The 21050-nt window shown below is 47.1% G+C and overlaps 1 long non-coding RNA gene across 2 annotated transcripts in view; it reads left to right on the forward strand.

Moving 5' to 3' along the window:
* The window catches only part of LOC132675076 (uncharacterized), a 315734-nt gene extending 297894 nt beyond the window's left edge, over positions 1 to 17840 (forward strand). For both annotated transcript variants that reach the window (XR_014135971.1, XR_013551433.2), the window contains 3 exons: positions 13444 to 13622; positions 14263 to 14416; positions 17674 to 17840. This is a non-coding gene — a long non-coding RNA (uncharacterized LOC132675076). The remainder of the gene's footprint in view (positions 1 to 13443; positions 13623 to 14262; positions 14417 to 17673) is intronic.
* The last annotated feature ends 3210 nt before the right edge of the window (positions 17841 to 21050 follow it).

The following is a 21050-nucleotide window of genomic DNA, read 5'->3' on the forward strand; positions in this document are numbered from 1 at the left end:
CTGGACTACTGTGGTGGTCCCTAACTTCCTCTCTCTCTCTCTCTCTCTCTCTCTCTCTCTCTCTCTCTCTCTCTTCCCCTAGTGGCAGGAAGTAGCCGTTTAACTTTATCTCCAGCCAGGACCTGCCATTCATATGTAGATCTGTTCCCCAGTCAAGCCTGTGGTGAGATGTCACCTTAGAGAAAACTGGCTCTGCAGTAAGGGTAGGGGAGGAGGCAATAATTAACATGAAAAATTTAACTGAGGTTCTTTCTGTTTCTTGCTCTTCAGCAAGAAATGGAGAGACGGTATAATGGCAGTTAAAGCAAGGACATTGGGTTCAGACTTGAGTTCCAGTCTCAGCCCTGCCAATGAATTGCTGTGGGACCTTGGCAAGTTATGACCTCCTTCTGCATTAGTTTCCTTATGTGGGAAAGTGGGGCAAGAATCCTCTTTTTTTGTAGTGTTTTCAGTGTAAAAGAATAAACGTTCTAATACACATGGTATTTAACAGAGCACCCACACACAGTGATCACACAGTAAGTGGTAACAAGTATTTAGCATGGGATTCCAGGAAAGAAATAGATGTCAGCAACCACCCAGACCCTTGGTAGGGATGGGGTGTTGGGGCAAAGCGACAAAGGGTGCAAGCCCAGGAGCTCCACTCCTTGTAAAGAACCTTAGTTGTGACGGACTGGATTTGGGGCTGCTGAATCGGCGTATGGACACATACCCTGCCAATTTGTCTTCAGCTGTGTCCCTGAGATCTGGATTTTCCAACCCGCATTCCCAAATCTGAGATGTATCCCTGGGAGGGAGGCTGGAAACAGGAGAAAAAGAGATTGTGAGGGCAGGTACTCGAAAGAGATCAGAAATTCAAAGGGCAATGGGGTCACATGAAGCAGTAAAATCACGAGAACTTTCGAGGTGAACAGCCTGTGCAGCGCCGGGGTGGGGGTTGAGCAGATTTTCCTCCTGCTCTGCCCCTAACTGGCCATGTGTCCAGGAAAAGCACTTTCCTCCATTCTCTTGCCTGTCAAATGGGGATGATGCCGTCCCTGCACCTGCCTCTTGGGATTTTTCTGAAGATGAGAGGTAATGATAGTTGTCAACATGCTTTAATCCAGAAGGTCCTATAAAAAGTTTTGTGTTATCATAAAATAAGTGACTGGTATGAATAAATGGCCTCTTTCCTAACTTTACATATAAGCTCGGTCCTTGGGTTTCTTCTCCAAGAAACTGCTGTAATCATCCATAAATATGGATGTGTTTAAAATTTTTTTTTAATGTTTATTTATTTTTGAGAGAGACAGAGACAGAATGCGAGTGGGTTAGGGGCAGAGAGAGAGGGAGACACAGAAGCAGAAGCAGGCTCCAGGCTCTGAGCTGTCAGCATAGAGCCCACTGCGGGGCTTGAACTCACAAACTGTGAGATCGTGACCTGAGCAGAAGTCAGACGCTCAACCGACTGAGCCACCCAGGCGCCCCAATATGGATGTGTTTTAAATGTGACGTTGAATTCATAAGTAACCTTTAAGAGTCAGTGTGGAAGACGAAGAACGGGTGTGGGGAGGAGGAGAGAGCAGAATGTAATATGGGAAATGTTTTGTAATTTGTAAAATGTTTGTATTTTATCCAGTGTTTATTGAGCACCTCCTTTGAGACAGGTACTCAGGGTAGTGGGCACTGAGTGGTAAAGGAGGGGCATAGTTCCTGCCCGGAGATGAGCCAATGAGCAGAACCATAATACCAAATACCCTCTTTCGTTCCATCTCAATCACTCATGTCTGCAAGTATAACCTGGCATCACCTGAATCTGTTCCACCTTCAAGATCAATAATTTAAAACCCCTCATCTTCGAGCACTGGGTGTTGTATGGAAACCAATTTGACAATAAATTTCATATTATAAATAAATAAATAAATAAATAAACCCCCTAATCTTCAAGGTCACGGTAAATATTTGATCACTAACCTTATGTGCAGCCATAACATTGCCCAGCAATTATCCTGTACCTCCTGCTCTGTTTGTCCTTCCCTCTCCTAGACGACCCTTGTGTCTCCCTCTCTCTTCTCAGCCCCCCTCCTCTCCATCCCTCTCTTCACTTTCCACTGATGCTCTTTTCCCCCAATTTACTGAGAAAATTAACACCACTGGCAGAGAACTTGCAAAAGCTCCCACCCGCATATGGATCCACCTATCCACATTGCTGTCCTGTTTCCTGCCAGTAGCGATGAAGTAGGGCTCTGCCTCAGCCTTCCACCGGCCCCTCCACCTGAGGACTTGCTCCCTTCCCCTCTCCTACTCAAGAGCATTGCGAGAGCAGTTCCCACCATTCTGTCCTGAATTATTCATTTGTATTCACGATTCACTTTACCCCTGTATTATGCCAGCCATTCCCATCAGCGTGCATATATGTTGCTATTTCTTCCATTTAAAAAAAACCTCCAGTCTATTTTGAGCCTCACTCTCCCTTCCAGCTACCACTCCATTCATCTCCTTTGCTTCATGGTGAAACTCCTAGAAAAGTTGTCTGGACCCACTGGCCCCAGTCTTTCTCCTCTGGGGGTTACTGTGGAAACAAATCTTTTCAAGGTCAACAGTGATGTCCACACTGCTATTCAAGTGACCATATTCCTTGGTTCTCATCTATTTGGACTTATCAGCTGTACTTAATTCAGTGGTTCCATCTCCTCATCTTGAAGGGTTTTCTTCTCTTGGCTTCTGAGACAACCCCTTTCTTCTGGCTCTCCTCCTCTCTGGTCTCTCCTTCTCAGTCTCCTTGCTGGCTTCGCTCATCTTCCTGCCCTCTAAACCTGGGGATGTCCCAGGGCCTCATGCTCAGACCTCTTCTCTTTTTCACCCTTACTCTCAGGGCTGGAGGCAGAAAATGTTGAGCCATCAGCACATAGATGGCACTTAAATAGATGGTATTTAAAACCAATGGGATCGGATGAGGTCACCTCGACTCTTTGGAACTCCTTACCTCAATAGCCACGCGACACCTCTCTTAGGCGCCTCCAACTTAACAGGCTAGAACCGAGCTAGTGATCTTCACTCAAAACTCCTCCTACAGACTCCTACAGTCTCCTCCTACAGACTCTCTCATCTCAGCTAAAGATAAACTCCACCTTCTCAGCTCCTCTGACTCAAAACCATGGGGTTCACCTTGATTATGAGGGCACTAATCGTATTCACGAGGGCTCCATGCTACGAACTAATCGCCTCCCAAGGGCCCCACTGGGATTTAAGATTTCAAATATGACTTTTGGCGGAGGCGGGGGGGGGGGGGAGGCACAAATTTTCAGTCCCTTGCATATACATCTGTGAACCCCTAAGTTAGAGCTTCAGCTCACACCTCTGTGCGGGGCTGCTGACTCAAGTCTGCTGTACCACTGCTTCTCAATCCTACGTTATCTCCATTTGCATTTCCCAAAGTTACCTCAGACTCAACTCATGATCACCTCCCTCTGTGAACCCCTGCCCAGTTCATGTCTAATTTTCTGTTTCTCATTTTCAGTGTTCCCTATTTCAGTGAGTGGTCGTGCAGTCCATTAAGTCAGAAATCTACAAGTTTTCGTTGAACCTTTCTTCTCTTTCTATCAAGTCTATCGAGTCCAGCTTCAATCCCTATTGATTTGATTTCTGAATATCCTCCCACGGTGTCTGTCCTCTTCTCCCTGCCTCTGCTGCCACCATCCAGGATGCCTGCCACCATCATGGCTCCCCAAGCCAGCCCGAAAGCTACCCTCTGGTGTCTCAGCTCTCCTACAGCCTCCCCAAGCTGCTTCCCACATTGTAGCTGGAGTGATCTTCTGTAAAAGCAGATGCCATCATGTGAGTCCAGACCTCTAACCTACCTCATACCTACAACCCTTGAACAGCTCCCTTTTGCTTCCTGATATTGACCCATGTTCCTCGCTGGGGTGTACGAATCCCAGCGTGGTGTTTCCAGGCTAGCTCCCCAGTTATGTCACACACCTTTCTCTGCTTCATTCTCCACAGCTGCCACCCTGACCTTCCTAGCATTTTGCTCCATCTTCCTGAAAGATCTTTGCATAAGTTCTTCCTTCTGCCTGGAAAGCCACTCTCCTCCCTCTTGCCTGGTTAACCCCTGCTAATCCTTCAGATGCCGGCTGAAGCCTGTCACTTCTCTGGGGAAGCCTACCCACATCATAGTCCATGGCTAGCTTCTTAATTATGCTCTGAAGTAGAAATTTCTTTGTAGTGCTAAGGCCCTTTGTATTACACACTCACAGTGGTGATTTTTTACAGAAATTAGTATATTTCTTCTTTACTACAGTTAAAGCTCTATTAGAGTATGGGCTATATCAGATTTTGTTTACAGTTGTATCCCCTGGGCCTAGCTTAGTGTCTGACACTAAGGAGGTGTAAAAAATATATTCAAATGATCAACTGAACATAAATTGTAATACATGCCAGCAAAGAAATGACCAGAATGCAGAGGTAGAAGATGTAGCTAATGAGGGTGGTCAGGGAAACCTCTCTCAAGCCATAGCATGCAACTGAGTTCTGAAGGAGGAGAAAGCGGCAACCAGGGGGAGAGCAGGTGAATGTATCTCTCGGGAAACAGATGAGTATATGCAAACCCAGATAGGGGTATGGATCCAGAGAGGCAACTTGTGTTTTAGAAAGGAGCCAGGAAGTGGGTACAAGCTTCTTCACTAATTCTATACGTATTTACTGAAGGCTTGCTCCATACTGAAACGGACAGGCACTGGGCAAGAGTCCACGAAGTGGAGAGTCCTGTATATTCAAGGGAAAAAGGAGGCTGGAGTGGCTGGAGTGTAGGGGGAGAGGAGACAGCTACAGAATGAGCTTAGAGCATTGGGCAAGGCCCAGATCACTTAGGATTTATTGGCCATGATGAGACATTTGTGTTTATTTGCAGTATAATGAGAAACCATTAAAGGTTTTAGGGAGGAGGCATGTCCCATGACCTAATTTCTGCAGAGATAATAGGTTGTGCATGTGCAAGACCAGAAGTGAGAACATCTGGGGAGGAGGCCATCCAGGTGAAAGCTGGTGACGGGTTGAATCACGTATTTGGAAGCGACTGGAAGAGAGGTGGATGGAGTCAAGAAATACTTTGGAGGGAGAAACAAAACCAACAGGACTTGGTAGTGGATTGAACTGAAGGCAGAGAGACAGATTATAATTCAGGAGGTGGCCTCGTTTCCTTAGTTAAGCAATTATGTGGATATTGGTGCCATTTATAGAGTTGGAGGAGCATGAAGATTTGTGGGGGACAAATTGAGGATTGAGTGTTGGCTTTGTTAACTAGGAGATGCCCATGAGGCATCCAAGTGGGCATTTCAAGGAGGTAGTTGTGTGTATGAGTCTGGAACTCAAGAGGAGGGATGTGAGTTGCAGATCTAAATTTGCGGGCCATCAAATTACGGACGGTACTTAGAGCAGCGAGAATGTGTATAATCATCCAAGAGAGGGTGTAGAGAAGATCAGTAGGCTAAGCCCCGGGAAATGCTAACATCTGGTGGGCAGGTAATGAGGAGATGCTTGCAAAGAAGACGGAGAAGTGACCAGGGTGGAAGAAGGACCCTCAGGGGAAGGCAAACTTGTGTCAATAAGGAAGGTGTTATACCTGAGCCAAATGAGGCCGAAGGATCAAGTTCTCAAATGTACTTAATGCCACTTACCTGTACACTTAAAATGGCTAACGTGATAAACCTTATGTATATTTTACCACCCACACGCACACGCAGAGGTAGCAATTTGTGTATTCTGGCTGAGAGCGTGTTGTGTTAGTAGCTCAAAATGGAAAAGATGAATGGAAAAGAATGGGCCAGGAGTGAAGGCCACATTCCCCGGGCACTTGAAGAGAACCTCCCGCAAGTCTGTGCACAGGCGCAGGGCGGAGGGGCCCCTGGGCACGCTGCTCTTGAGCCCAGAGAGGTACCAGGCCATTTTGTCAAGGCTCCACTCTTTTTACAGCAGTCTGCAACCTTGACGCCAGGGAAGGGATGCTGGCCTGTGGCTGCCATCTCCTCAAAGACCCCTCTGAGACACTGTGTGTCCACACAGCTGGCCCTGTGTCTGATGACCATGAACCCAGAGCACTGAACAAGCGGTGAATTTTCTCACCAGCTGCTCCAACATGGCCTGTGTCGACTTGAAATAAATCTGCATTGCTGGTGCCCAGAGATTAGAGAGGCCTTCCGAACCAGCGATGAGCCAGCCTCCCACACGGGGAGAACTGGGATGTGGAGGATAGGGGTATGGATCCAGAGAGGCAACTTGTGTTTTAGAAAGGAGACAGGAAGTGGGTGCAAGTTTCTTCACTAATTCAACACATATTTACTGAAGGCCTGCTCCATACTGAGCACGGATAGGCACTGGGCAAGAGTCCTGCCCTTAGGGAGACTGCGTTCTAATGAGACAGACTGTAAGTAAGAAAAAGGCAGAAATGAGTAACACATGGATGGTGATAAATGCTCTTCAGATGAATAAAGCACCATAAAGACACAGGAACCGTTAGGAGGGTGTTAGTCTATGCGTTAAATTGATATCGCACAAAATAAATACTATACATTAAATGCACAGTTGGTATGATTTTATATAGCGATAAGTACTTTCTTAGTCTGTTCGAGCTGCCATAACAAAATGCCATAGACTGGATGGCATATAAACAACAGAAACGTGTTTCTCACGGTTCAAGAGGCTGCACGTCCAAGATCACGGTACCAGCGTGGTAGGGTTCTGGCGAAGGCCTTCTTCTGGGTTGTGGACTGCTGACTTCTTGCTGCGTCCTCACGTGACGGAAAGCATGAGGGACTCTTGGGGGTCCTCTTGGAAGAACACTAATTCCATCTGTGAGGGTTCCATCCTCATGACCAAGCAGCCCCCCAAAGGCCCCACTTTCTGATACTGTCACATTGGGCATTGGGATTTCAGCGTTAAGAGTCTGTTGGGGAGACAAACATTCAGACCGTAACCAGTACAATGAAGAACTTAAAGCAGGGCAAGGGAACGGAGAGTGCCCCTGGGGGAGGGGCACGTAGTGTAGATAAGGTGGACGAGGAAGGACAAAGTGGAACATTCGAGCGGAGACTGAAGGGACATGGGGGACCAGTCCCAGCAGCGGGAACAGCAAGGAATAGGCCACAAGACAGTGGGCCTGGGAAAAGCAAGGTGGCCTCGGAGGCTGGGCAGAGGGTGGGGAGGGGAGGGAGGAGGAATAGGCAGGGACAGAGAGGGCGGGTTGGCTTTATCCTAAGGTGACGGGATTTTTATGTGGGGGGTGCACGTAACCTGACTCAATTTGGAAAGGTGCATTCCATCTGCTGTGTGCAAGCTCACCGTGGGGAAGCAGGAGCAAACGTAAGCAGGCTCTTAGAGCAATCCGGCAAGAGATGGTGGGGACTTAGTCCGAGATATTAATGGCGGAGGGGTGAGAATTGGTTGGATTTAGTCACGGAGCAACTGCAAGAAAAAATATATATAAAAATAAAGTTACTTAACGTTGACCGAGCCACGCCACGTGCCGGCTGCTACCCTAAACCCTTAATTCTCATACCAACTGTGAAAGAAGGTCTCCTTGTTGCTGGTTAGCGTCTGGGGAAACAGAGGCTTATGGAGGTAAGCCCCAAGGCCAAGGCTGCAGTGTGCTAACAGTGCAATTTCACTGAAACCCTGGTTGTCTTGACTCCAGAACACGTGACCTTGGCTTCTGTACTGCACTGTGCTATCCCTGACTGGTCCGTACAGAATGGAGGTGAGGCAGGAGCCACACCAGGGACAGGAGAATGGGCATGGGGTGAGAAGCCAGAGAAGGAGGGAGATGGAGTATAGACAGACAGCTTGGGGTCTGCTCCTCCTGACTCACAGACTGGGGTCTGCAGCCTGTGGTGTGGACGGAAGTCCTCGGGGTCATTCTTTCCAAGGGGTGTGTGAGGTCGGGGCACTTCCCCAGGTATCCAGAGTGGAGGAGAGAGACATTCTCCCCATTTTTGACTTCAGTCAGAGCCCCATGAGGGCTCTGGGGCATGGGATGCCCGGTGGGATGATTCTTGTGGGCCTGAATTTCTAGAAACACTTTGCCTAGGGGCATCTGATGGTGTTCTGAGCTTCTGATTAAGCTCTAGCCAGTGACATTTGAATCATTGGTGTTTGTATGACCTCACAAGCCAGAATATAAAAGTCGTCTCAGGTCACATGGTCACAGTGTCGGGTTGGTATTGGTGGTATAAGATATGTAAAACTGCAAGGTCAAATCCACACATAAATGTGCCTGGAAAAAAATTTCAAAATCTTTCTCAGACCTTATTCCATTCCGTAGCACCAGAACAGCAGCTAAGGGAGAGGGTTGACATTCAGGCCGGGAGCCCCTGTAAACATCTGGGAACACGTGCAAGAGGGTGTTATCAGAACTTAGCCTTCAGCAGTTGAGGATGTGGGAGTGGCTCGGGCTGCCCAGTGAGAACGAGACACCTGTCCTCTCTTACTGCCCTCATGCACTGCACAGTTCTGCTTTTGTTCCAAAGTACCCAAACCTCGAGGAAAAGTCACACATCAGTGCCTCGTGTGGCAGCGTCATCTTATTAGTAACTTGCATTGAGTGTTGCAAAGTGCACTCACCTCCCTGGTGTCGTGTGCCGCTGTCCCCAAATCCTGAAGTAAGCAGCACAGATATTTGTTATTGTTTTGTAGATGAAATCCAGGGCTTTGCAAAGATGCCCAATATCATTAGTCATCAGGGAACCGCAAATCAAAACCACAGCGAGATCCCGCTCGCACCCACTGGGCCGGCTGTAAAAACAGCAGCAGCTACAGCAGCAAATAACAAGTGTTGGTGAGAATGTGGGGTAAATTGGATCCCTTATGCATCGGTGGTGGGGTATCAAATTGTGCAGCCACTTTGCGAAATGTTCTGGCACTTTCTCAAAAGGTCACTACAACTACTGTATGATTCAGTATTTCCACCTCTAGGTATGTCTCCAAAGGAATTGAAAGCAGGGACTCACACAGATCCTTGTACGCCCATATTCGTAGCAGCCAAAACGTGGAAACAGTCCATGTGTCCATCAACAGATGAATGGATAAACAGAGTGAGGCATACACACATAATGGAATAACATTCAGCCATAAAAAGCAATAAAATCGTAATACATGCTACAACATGGATGGACTTGGAAAGACATTATGCTAAGTGAAACAGTCCAGACATAGAAGGACAAATATTGTACGATTCTATTTATATGAGGTACCTAGCGTAGGCAAATTCACAGAGACAGGAAATTAAATAGATGTTACCAGGGACTGGGGAGAGAGGAAGGGAGAGTTACTGTTTCACGGGCACAAAGGTTTTGTTCGTGATGCAAATGTTTTGGGTATAGGTAATGGTGTTGGCTATACAACATTGTGCATGCATGGAATGCCACTGAATTATCCACTTATGATTGGTTAAATTAATAAATATTATGTGTATTTTGCTCAATTAAAAAAAATCAAGAAAAAGCCCCACACTCTGAGAGTTAAGTATGGGCTGAAAGTCACAGAGTAGTAATGGTGGAGGCTGGCCTCCACCAGCCACGAGGTGGGTCTTTTTTAGAGGCCAGCCGTCTGCACAATGCACTGTACCTCATCAGCTTGAAGGGACCCTCCCTGGTATCCAAACCGTGTGACCACAAAGAGTGGAAGTCTCAGTAATGAGCTCCCTTGGTGGCCTCAGCAGTTAAGTCCCTGGTCGGATGGATCCAGGATGACAGGATCTCATATTGAAACTCGTGTCATGATGAGATTTCGGTTTATAAGTTAATTCTCCTTACAGTCACAGAAGGTACAATTTAAAAATGAGTCCACCTAACTTGCAATGATCCAGAACTCGTATTTTTAAAGAGAAAGCAGGAAATTGGTCAGAAATAAGATCAAGCCCCAGCTTCCCCATCACTTCTTCAAAAAATCGCTATCTTGCTTGTTCTTCCTTGATGGCCCATCTCCAGGCACACAGAGCACATCACTTAAAGGCCAGCAGCTTTTGCATGATGCCAAATATATATGCGGATGGGAAGCCGGGAAGGGCAAAAAAATTAATCAGACATAGACGGCCTACTAATTAAAACAATCAGAAACACCAATTTAGAATTAGAAGCTTTGTTTCCTGCCACCTGGAGATGGTTTGGGATGCAGCTTAGGACTATCAGCCAAGGGGATTCTAAGTGTCCTCAAACTCTCTTCTCTCTCTGAACGCCCTTCGTGCGCCACCGCCCACGCCCCCTCCAGTGGTATTTGATGTCGTCATGCTGAAGCAGGACCAACCACTGGACCGGGACGTCTAGTCTTCTGTTACCTGGTGGTGCCTCAGTTTCCAGGTTGTCCCTCCCAGCTCTCCACTTCATCCCACTCCATGGAAAAATCCAATTGATAAGGGACAGTCCATCTTAGCTGGTTGTCAAAAGTGTCCAAGGAAACTGCTCCATACTTCAGCGTGAGGAACTGCTTGCACAGAGGTGTTAGATGTCACAGGGATGTTTTGTTTTTGAGAAGTGTAGCTTAGTATCTCACATAGGTGACTGTTACTGAGGAATTTTGTTTTTGTTTTTGTTTTAATTTTTTTTTTAATGTTTATTTATTTTTGAGACAGAGACAGGGCATGAACGAGGGAGGGTCAGAGAGAGAGGGAGACACAGAATCCAAAGCAGGCTCCAGTCTCTGAGCTGTCAGCACAGAGCCCGACGCGGGGCTCGAACTCACGGACTGTGAGATCATGACCTGAGCCGAAGACGGCCGGTCAACCGACCAAGCCACCCAGGCGCCCCAACGGAGGAGTTTTAAAAGAGGATTTCCCCTCATCTCTCAGGTTTTTCACGTATTCATTCAACAAGCATTTCACAAGTTCCTTGCCTGTGTCGGAAACAGTGTTAGGTGCTGGAGTGATAAATATTACGCCTTTAAAGAAAACTGCTGTCAGTGGAGGGGACAGAGAATGGTGATACATTTTGATTGAAGCTATAATAACGACATAATGTGAACATTTATCGGGACTTTTATTATAGGAGATACTAAATGTCCTTGTCTTTTGCATCCAAGCATCCCCCGCTAGCAGGTAACCTACAGGAGAGCAGAGACCATTGCCCCTGTCTGTGCGGTGCCTCCCTAGTGCCTAGCACCCGACCAGGCAGGTAGAGGGGAATGAATGAATGAATGAATGAATGAACCAAGTCCCTAACATGGTGAATATGGACGGAGCTACGGTTCCATGGGGAGTGAGGACTCTCCATGGCCTGTGCACACGTGCACGTGTTCTGTCAGCCTCCTCTGCTCTAGCAAAAGTCCCCCTTGTCCTGTGGCATCGGCGCTTTGCATTCTATTAGATTATTTTCATTGGCATGCCTTTCCTCTCCAGTTCGTGTCCCTTTGCTTTGCTCCCTTTTGCAGCAACCTCAAAAGTTGTCTACACCCACTGTCTCCAAATTCTCATTTCCCCACTCTCTGTCAAGTTCACTTCGGTCAGCTCTCACTCCCGTCCCCCCACCAAACCTGCTCTTGCAAAGCCCTCCTATGCCCTCTGTGTTGCTGAATCAGTGACTCCTAGTGTCCATTCTGTTTCCATGGTGGCAGTGTTAGACGGGGACGATCTCTCCTTCCTCCTCGACCTGGCTCTGCACGTGGTTTCCACTTTGGCTTCGTTTCTAGCTGCTTATTGGACACTCCTTGTAGTGTGCTGTCCTCTGCTGCTTCCCTCTTTCCTTCTCTGAGTTCTTTTTTTTTTAAATTTTAATGTTTATTTATTTTTGAGAGAGAGAGAGAGAGAGAGAGAGAGCGAGCAGGGGAAGGGCAGAGAGGAAGGGAGACACAGAATCCGAAGCAGGTTCCATCCAGCCTGTGAGCTGTCAGCACAGAGCCCGACATGAGGCTCGAACTCACAAACCGCAAAACCATGACCTGAGCTGAAGTCGGACACTTAACTGACTGAGCCACACAGGTGCCCACCTTCTCTGAGTTTTTGAAGATGGCCTGTCCAGAAAACCCCATTCAGCCCTGCCCTAGCCTCTCTCCTGCCTCCTTCAACTCTCTCCATCCCCTTTATCCTTCTCTTCTTTTTCCTTTTTGCACACACTTATCAACCTCTAACATGTTACTTAGTTTACTTGTGATTGTGTTTATTTTGCATGGATATCCTGTCCCTCTGCCCCTTGTGGGAGTGTGAGCCCACAAGGGTGGGGGTATTTGTTTCCTTCACTGCTGTATTCCAAGTGTGGGGATCAGTTCCTGGCACGTAATGGGCTCTCAGTAAATAGTTGTTAAGTAGTAGTTATTATGAGTAGCCGTTTATTAGTGAATGTTTTCAGATATGGTGATTTTTGCATTTCTAGGTCTCAGATAACATATACTAGGAAAACAAGGATGCCCTGAATCTATTAGAGGCATCAGGGAAGGCTTCACAGGGGACCTGCAATCTGTGCTGAGTCTAAAGGAGCAGAGGAGGAATTCATGGGATGGAGAAGGACTAAGGGAAGGGCAGTCCAGGCTGAAGAAACTGTTTCATGCAGGGAAGAGTTTGAGGCATGCGGGTTAGGGCTGGCATTAGTTTGGCGTGGGCTGGAGGGCAGTGACAGGGGAGGGGCTGAAAGACTGCGTAGCCATTGGCAGGATTCAGATTGGCAGAGCCCCACCCCAGCAACACCAGTGCCCTCCTGACCCTGCCAGCCTCCAAGACCTTCCTTCCCTATGCCGCCTGGGGGGATACCTGAGACCTGGGGGGCACAGAGGAGCCTTTACATTTTTCACTGTCTGGTGTATGCACAGCCTTATGGGCCCCGAGTAATGATGTGTGTAAGAAGCTTCAGGTCCAGGAGGAGAAGGCACAGGCAAGTGGAGTTCCCACACAAAACAGCATGGTGATAACACCTTCAGAGATGGGGAGAGAGACACACAGAGAGAGAGAGAGAGAGAGAGAGAGAAAATCCCAAGGGGACATGGGGCTTGATCCCATGACCCTGGGATCGTGACCTGAGCTGAAATCAAGAGTCGGCGCTCAACCACCTGACCAACCAGGTGCCCCAAGAGTGTCCACTTCTAAGTGGAGAGACCAGGGATGACTTCATGGAGGCAGTGTCATTTTGTGTCATTCTTCGTCAAAAATCGGGGGGTGGGGGTGGGGAAGGAAACTCCACCAGAGGATTGTGTAGACACTCCTAGTTGACAGCCTCGAGATGAGCATCGATCAATGCACGCAATCTATTAATTGCATAAATAACAATGGTTTCTCGGCCAAAAAACCCAGCCCTAGCAGATGTTGTCAAATGTATCCATTTTGTCCTATAATCTTTAAGTAATCTTTTCATAAAGTACCATCTCAAGTAGAGACCTAATCCGTCCTCCCCCAGTAGGAGGGGAATTATCTTTCTGATGGTATAAGATAATCCTTTTAGGTGACATGAAACCAACTCTCAGCCTAAATCCCTTCTTTTTCCTCCCCCACAGGTGCCATCATTACTGTTAAGAACTGCATTTAGAAATAAGCAGGAAGACTGGAGGGGTTATTTTGAGCCTCAAATAGTATTAAGTTGGAACCTGAATCTTCTGAAATGACAGCCTGACTTCTGAGCGGCCGTGCTGAGGATCTTGCTGCTCTCCGTCGGAGGGGAGCCTCCGTTTCCTGGGTGAGGAGCCAGGGGTCCTGGGCCACTCCCCAGAGGCTGGACCCTAATAGGCGCTTGGGGCAGTGAGAGGTTAGGTGGGGAAAGTAATTCAAGACAGCCTCAGGGAAGAAAGTATTGGCATTAAGGCTTCTTAGAGGTGATGGCAAGAGAGATAATCCACTTACTGGTGTTCTTGGAGGAGAAGGTGGCCCAGGTGGGTGAGGAGGACACACAGCTTACAGAGACCCGTAGTTCAAGTTCTAACTTTGCTGCTTTCCAATTGTGCGGTTTGGGGACATCACTGTATTCCCCTTTTAGAATCTGTAAAACGGGAGCAACGTTAGGAAAGCCCTTTCTTGCAATCCACACGTGGGAGAAAGCTATAGCAGCCGTAAACGAGGACACCCAGGACAGAGAGCTTAAGAGCCACAGACGGTCAGCATGCTGGTGAGGCCGGGAGCTGAGGGCTCCTAAAACCTGGGGCCCTCTTCCTGTTATACTAAGCAAGTATCCATTTTGTGGGATAGCTTTCTCAGGACAGAACTGACACGAAGAGTTGACTCAACTGTCATTTGCGTTCTCTTCCTGGTCATGTCACGCAGACGAGTGCTCCGTAGTGTAATTAGTCCATCTATCATTCTCTCTCTATGCATCCGTCTAGTCACCGGAACAAGATTTACTGAGCACGTGCTATGTGTCTGTCAGGAGTGTGAAGCACTGGGGAGTCAAACAAGAAAGGCTGCTTGTTCAGCCCTGGAGCAACTCACACACCTGTTCCGGAAGCGCACACGGTGCCACGTGATCTTACAAGAGAGGTTCGCATCCAGCTCATCATGAGAGCTATTTTCTTGTTTTCGGGAGGAGGGTACGGAGGAGTTGGGAGGGGCTACACGGGGGGGGGGAGTGAAGGGAGGGAGTGATGATAACCGAGAGGGATGGCTCTCAGTAGGGGGGCGCTGATGGGAGTGTGTGCACACGTGTGTGTTCGTGCGTATGTGTGTTTGGGGAGGCAAGGGGCAAAGGAGGGAAGGGCATCCCAGGGGAGCGGTGAGCGCAAACGTACATGGGATCTGCTGCCCTGGTCAGCGTGGCCGGATGGGGTGAGGGCTCCGGCCGTGGGTGGCAGACACACTGGGAAGTTGGCAGGTGCCAGAACGCAGAGGTATCTCATGGCCTCTAAGGGGTTAAACTTTCTCCCGGAGCTCCTTTTAAATCCTTCTAAACAGGGGAGTGACATTATCAGATTTTAGAAAGATAATTCTGGTGGCAGTGTGCGGCACAGATGGGAGGGGGGAGAATTGGAAACAGGGAACCCTGTTCTGCAGAGACTGTGATAATCCAGGCAACGGATGATGAGGGCCCGAGTGAGGGCAGGTGCGTCAGAATGAGGATGAAGTGGATGAGAGAGAGGTTGAAAAAAGAGAGTCAGCCTGGTGACTGATTGGGAGTTGGGGGGGTGGGGAAAGGGAGTGAGGGGGAGGGGCGGGAAAGCACCCGAGGTGTGTAATTTGGCGGCAGGGTGAACGATGGGGTCATTAATTGGGAACTAGGATGAGGAGGAGATTGGAGTGTGTGAAGAGGGGACAGCATCATGAATCCTGCTTTGGGTCTGTTGAGTCAGGAACTCAGGGAAGAGGTGTGCAGTTGGCAGTTGAAAATGGGTTTAAAGTTTAGGAGAGGAGAGACGTGTATTTTTCATGACACAGATACTTACAAGTGTCTTTTATGTGTCAGGTGGCCTTCCAGTGTCTGGGGATACAGCAGTGATTGTGACAGGCAAGATCTCTATTTTCATGGAGCGTTCGTTCCCAAGGAGGGAAAACAAGTAAGAAACTAGTGGGCAGATGCAAAATAAGACAGGGTAACGTGACAAAGAATGCCTGGAGGGGGGGTACATCAGATGGGGTTCAGGGCAGGCATTTCTTAAGAGGTTAGTATTTGAACCAAGATCTGAATAATGAAGAAGGGCCAGCTGTGTGAAGACCTTGGAGGAAAAGCAGTCCAGGCAGAGGGAACAGCACATGCAAAGGCTTTGAGGTGAGAACAAACATGGCATGTTCAAGGAAGAGAAAGAAGGCCACGGTGTTTGGAATGTAGTGGGTGAGGGAATGGAAGGTAAGGCACGAGTTTGGAGAAGTGGTCGGGGGTCAGATCGCACCGTAGAATGAATGTGTCGGTCAGATGAGACTAATCTGCATGGTAACAGATCACCCTCAAATCCCAATAGTATATAATAGAGAAGTTGACTTATCACTCACACTATATGTCCACTGTGGATTGGCTGCAAATTTTCTTCACTCGAGGACCCAGGCAGATATGACAGCTCCTACCTGGGACACTGCCCGTTTCCTAGCAGAGGGAAAAGAGAAGGTGGAGGTGTGATGGCCTTCCAGCTTCTGCATGGAAGTGGATGTGCCACTTCTATTGGCCCAAGAAAGTTACATGGTTAAAAGTGATGTCGTCGGGGGTTGGGGATGCATAATCCTTCCACAAGAGGAACAGCAGGAGTTGAGATCAACAATGCAGCCTACCATGTAGGCTATGGTAAGGAGATTAGATTTCATTCCAAGGACTAGAGAAAGCCACTAGGGTATTTTTTTTGTTATTTTTTTTTTTTAAACAGAGGGTATTGTAGGTTGCCAAGGTAGGCTAAAAAGTAGATCAAGGATGAAAATAGGAGATTTGAGAAGCAGGGCAATCTGGGAAAGTGCGTGTCAGCTACGAGCACATGGCAAGGGAGCTCCTTTAGGGTAGAGCCCTGAAAAGACTATCAGGACAGGACCCTATGACTTGGCCTTGTAGGCTCTCCATGCATATCAGGCACTCGTGGATGGTCTTTGGACAAGGCACCCTGGAATAGCCGTATTCTGCCCACGATCACAGCATTCCTCTCTAGGAGTCTCCTGGAGAAAGATGTAGATGAAGGAAACAGTAAAAGGAAAATAGCACCTAAATGCTAGTGAGAGTGGACCCTGACCCATAATAGAGAGGGCTTTATCAATTAGGCTGGAGGAAACCTACAATGATGGCTTTTGTTCTCTCCTCCTCCCCACGCCACATGCCACAGGAAAAGATTCAATCCCTGGTCATGAATCTTTTTTCTATATGGAAAGGAGAGAGAAGAAGAGGGCAGGATGGGTGGGATGTTCCAGGACGGTGGGCCCCCGGGGCGGGATGCCACTTCTGCCACTGGGGAGAAAAGAGAAAGACAACACAAGACGACAAAGAGCTCCCAGTACAGTGTAGACCAGGAGCGGAGCCCCAGCCCATCTGTAGGGCGGAGCCGCTCCATCCACAGGTAGTCCAGTCCAAACTACCAAAGCGGTGAGTTCGGATCAACCTTCCTCTTCTGCGGGGCGGGCTGAGGAGGGAGTGAATGGGGAGCTTCCCTTCCCTCACATGCTGTCTGTTGCCTGCTCCCTAATCCCTCCACTCCAGGAGGGAGAATGGAGAAAGCGAGTCTGAACAAGAGAACTTTGAGTTTTCAAGTGCTCCTGCCAAAGCTCCCCGTGCTGGTGGCTCCATTGCAGTTACTCAGCGCATGTTTGAAACGCGCCAGGAGGTCGCAGAAGTGGCGGGTGGGGGTGGGGGTGGCAGGAGACACATGGCCAAAATATCCAGGACAATTGACTTTGCTGCCTGGGGGGTTTTCTTTGAACATCAAATCTTGGCTTCTGTTTTTATAAGAGAATGTCACAGCTCTTCAACTAAAATTATAAACGTCTCGTGGGCAGAGCCCATAATTTTATACTTCTTTGGACCTCCACCCTTCCCGGCAAGTCCAGCACAGGCCATTCAGAAGCAAGTTAAATACTTCTATGAGTAAACGAGGGAGTGACTGAATGATTTCCCAGAAGGCTTACCCAGAAACAACACTTGTGATCCGTCTCTCCCACTGGCCACGGTGTCGGTGATGAACTTCGTGCCCATATGAGAATGCAGATGGAGAGAAGGAAATTTATTATGCTGCCGGAGAGGGAAAGCAACAATCTAGGCCTCCTGATTCTCTTCCTGCTGGCTGGGCCCTGTGGCCAACGGTTAGAGAATGACAACGTGTCTCTGCTTCTTCTAGGGCTCAAGGGACCACGACAGGCTCAGGCCATTACCCATGGAACTGGCCAGGGAGAGCCTACCTGTCAAATTGGCTGGAACGTGGCAAGATAAACTCCTGGTGAGTCCTTCTGTGACACCCTAGGGCTTTGGTGACAGAGTTAATTAATCAAGACACCAATGTCAAAATTAAAGTGAGGAGGAAAAGTCAATTAGTGATTGAATAGCTATGAGGAGACAGATTTTAATGAGGTTCCCTCTAATTTGAGCTGTTCCTTAACCCCTCCTCATTAGGCGTGGTCATGCTTCCTTTTTCTGAGTACTTTGGGGGTCAGGAAGAGGGAGGGATGAGGGGTGTCTCTCTAATTTACACTCCGGGGTGCATGGGGAGAGAGTTCTGTGCTGTCTGCAATATGCCAGGGCCCTATACAGACGTCTATCACCACCCTGAATTCTTTTCAGCAGGATGATTCATTTTGATTTGCAGTTTACCCCTTCAGCTCCCCTTCATCAGGCTTGGCCAGACTCCTGAGAGGAGATCTGAGCCGAGAGCAGGAGACACGGGTAGGCCAGGAAGGCTGGAGCTGGGCTCTCCAGGGAGACATCTGCCACCAGTCCACCCTCCACAGCCTCCTTCAACTCTATTTGCTTCTACAGGGAGACGGGGAGATTATGATGTTGCACAGGCGTTCCAAACCCTTGTCATGGTTAATAAAGGTCTGGCAGGAACCAGAGCTAGGATGGCTTTGCAGGCTCTGGTGTTGGTGACTCGGGGAGGGAAAGTAGGTGTAGCTATTTTTCCGGCTGCCTAGGTGACACTAACGAGCCTGGGGACCAACAGAGAGACGAGACTGAGGGTCTCTGCTTCCTGCACTTACTCAACAGGTTTACTGATCTGGGGCATGTGGACAGTGTGACAGGTAGTGCAAGGTCAAGGGACAGGAAGTGGAGCATGAATAGCTAGATGAAATGCTGTGGGGGAAGCTTCTGGCCTGGGGGACCACTGCATTTCCCTGATCTTGACTTGGGGCAGAACTGGGCCCAGAGCTTTAGGAGGGCTTGAGCCTGAAATTGGGATCTAAGTTTATCATTTCTTTTTATCAGAAAATAATACATGTTCACTGTAGGGACAGCAGACAAAGAAAAAGAAGTTTGACCTTGTCTCACTACCCAGAGACTAACCACTGCTATCTTTTCAGATGTTTTCCGAGTAAATGTATTTAATGTTTTACATTAATTGACATAATGTTTAGCTGTATATCATGATTCTGTCTGGCAGGCATAAATATTTAGGTCATTGGAAAGGCCTATCCCATTTGTTCTTTTCACAAATCAAAATCCAGTCACATTTGCTTTCTAGAAATCAAAAACTATCAGGTAAGACTGAGGTCCTTTTATATACAGGAAAAATTATGAAAATGTAATCATGGGTTTGTTGTGCAATGAAAAAATTTAAACAAAGAAAATGGTGGAAAGATGTAAATGATAAGAGAATAACTGGAGAAACTAGTTTTTAGAAAAATGCAATATTGCAAAAATATCAAGAAAGAAATGAAAGCTAAAAAATTGAAAACATATTATTTTTTTTGAGGGAGAGAGAAGGGACAAGGGAGGGGTAGAGGGAGAGAGAGAGAATTTTAAGCAGGCTCCACGCCTAGTTCGGAGCCCAACATGGGGTTCGATCTCATGACCGTGAGATCATGAAAAACTGAAATCAAGAGTCGGATGTTTAACCAACTGAGCCACCCAGGCACCCCATGCAAACATTTTAGTTTTTTACTCAAAACAGATTTTTTAATGTTTATTTTTGCGTGAGAGAGAGACAGCATGTGTGCAGGAGGAGCAGAGAGAGAGAGGGAGACAGAGAATCCAAAACAGGCTCCACAATGTCAGTGCAGAGTATGATGTGGGTCTTGAATCCACAAACCATGAGATCATGACCTGAGCCAAAGTCAGGTGCTCAACCAACTGAGCCACCCAAGTAGCTCATCCATGCAAACATTTTAAAGGAAAGAAAAATATCAGGATGCAGATAACCAAGCTGAAAAGAGAAAATACTTCTACAGGCCCAACATAAGAATGACTTATCATTATAGTTTTTTTCTTTCTAGTGCTTGTCTCATATGTGTTTTTTCAAGGATGTGAAGGCTTATAGCATAAACATGTCTTCAGCCTGTTATGTAGTCATAATAATATAACTTTAATGGCTAAAATACATTCTATTAAGTATATTTATTGCACATTGTTTAATTATTATCCAGCTTTGGATTTTGAAGCACTTCAGATTACCCTATTACAAAAATACAATGGTTAACATTTTTGTGCATGTTACTTTTTGTTATTTTGAATTTTCTTATGAGTGTTTGCCTAAATGAAATTGTTGAGTTAAGACATTTGGACTTTCGGGGCACCTGGGTGGCTCAGTTGGTTAAGCATCTGACTTCGGCTCAGGTCATGATCTCACAGTTCGTGAGTTCGAGTCCCACGTTGGGCTTTGTGCTGACAACTCAGAGCCTGGAGTCTGCTTCGGATTCTGTGTCTCCCTCTCCTTCACCCCTCCCCCACTCGCACCCTGTCTCTCTCTCTCTCTCAAAAATAAATAAACATTAAAAAAAAGTTTAAAACATTTGGACTTTTTTTTAAAAAAATTTTTTTAACGTTTATTTTTGAGACAGAGAGAGACAGAGCATGAATGGGGGAGGGTCAGAGAGAGGGAGACACAGAATCCGAAACAGGCTCCAGGCTCTGAGCTGGCAGCACAGCCCGACGCGGGGCCCGAACTCACGGACCGTGAGATCATGACCTGAGCCGAAGTCGGCCGCTTAACCGACTGAGCCACCCAGGCGCCCCAAAACATTTGGACTTTTAATAGTTCTTGATTAATATTCCAAAATTTGCTGTCGAAAATGATCGTCCAATTTACAGGAGTATTGCTTTCATTGCTCCCTCAGCAGCCTAAGATATTATTAAAAAAATTTTTTTATTGAGGTGTAAGTTGTATGAAATGTCCATATTTTAATAGATCAGTTTGGTGAGTTTTGACAATTGTAGACACTTTTAAAACCACCTCTGCCCAATTATAGAATATTTTCATTACTCAAGAAAATTCTCTTGCCTATTTTGCACTTCATAAAAACAAAAATGATAAAGAATTATATATGCTCTAAACTCTATTAATCTGCTGTTACAATTTTTTATATTAAACAGAATTAGTGGTCTTTCAAAGAATTAATTACATGTCCATTTGGTTCTTTTTTTATAGTGTTTCTCTCTCTCCAAATTCCCCATTTGTTCGTATGTACTTACTCTGTTTGTTTCACTGTCACTGTCTAGACAATTCTAACATCTGAGCCATCTCCAGGTCTCATTCTATTTACTCTTCGTCCCTTGACCCTATCA

The sequence above is a fragment of the Panthera onca genome, chromosome A2 (assembly GCF_046562875.1).
Source record: "Panthera onca isolate mPanOnc1 chromosome A2, mPanOnc1 haplotype 2, whole genome shotgun sequence".
NCBI lineage: Eukaryota > Metazoa > Chordata > Mammalia > Carnivora > Felidae > Panthera > Panthera onca.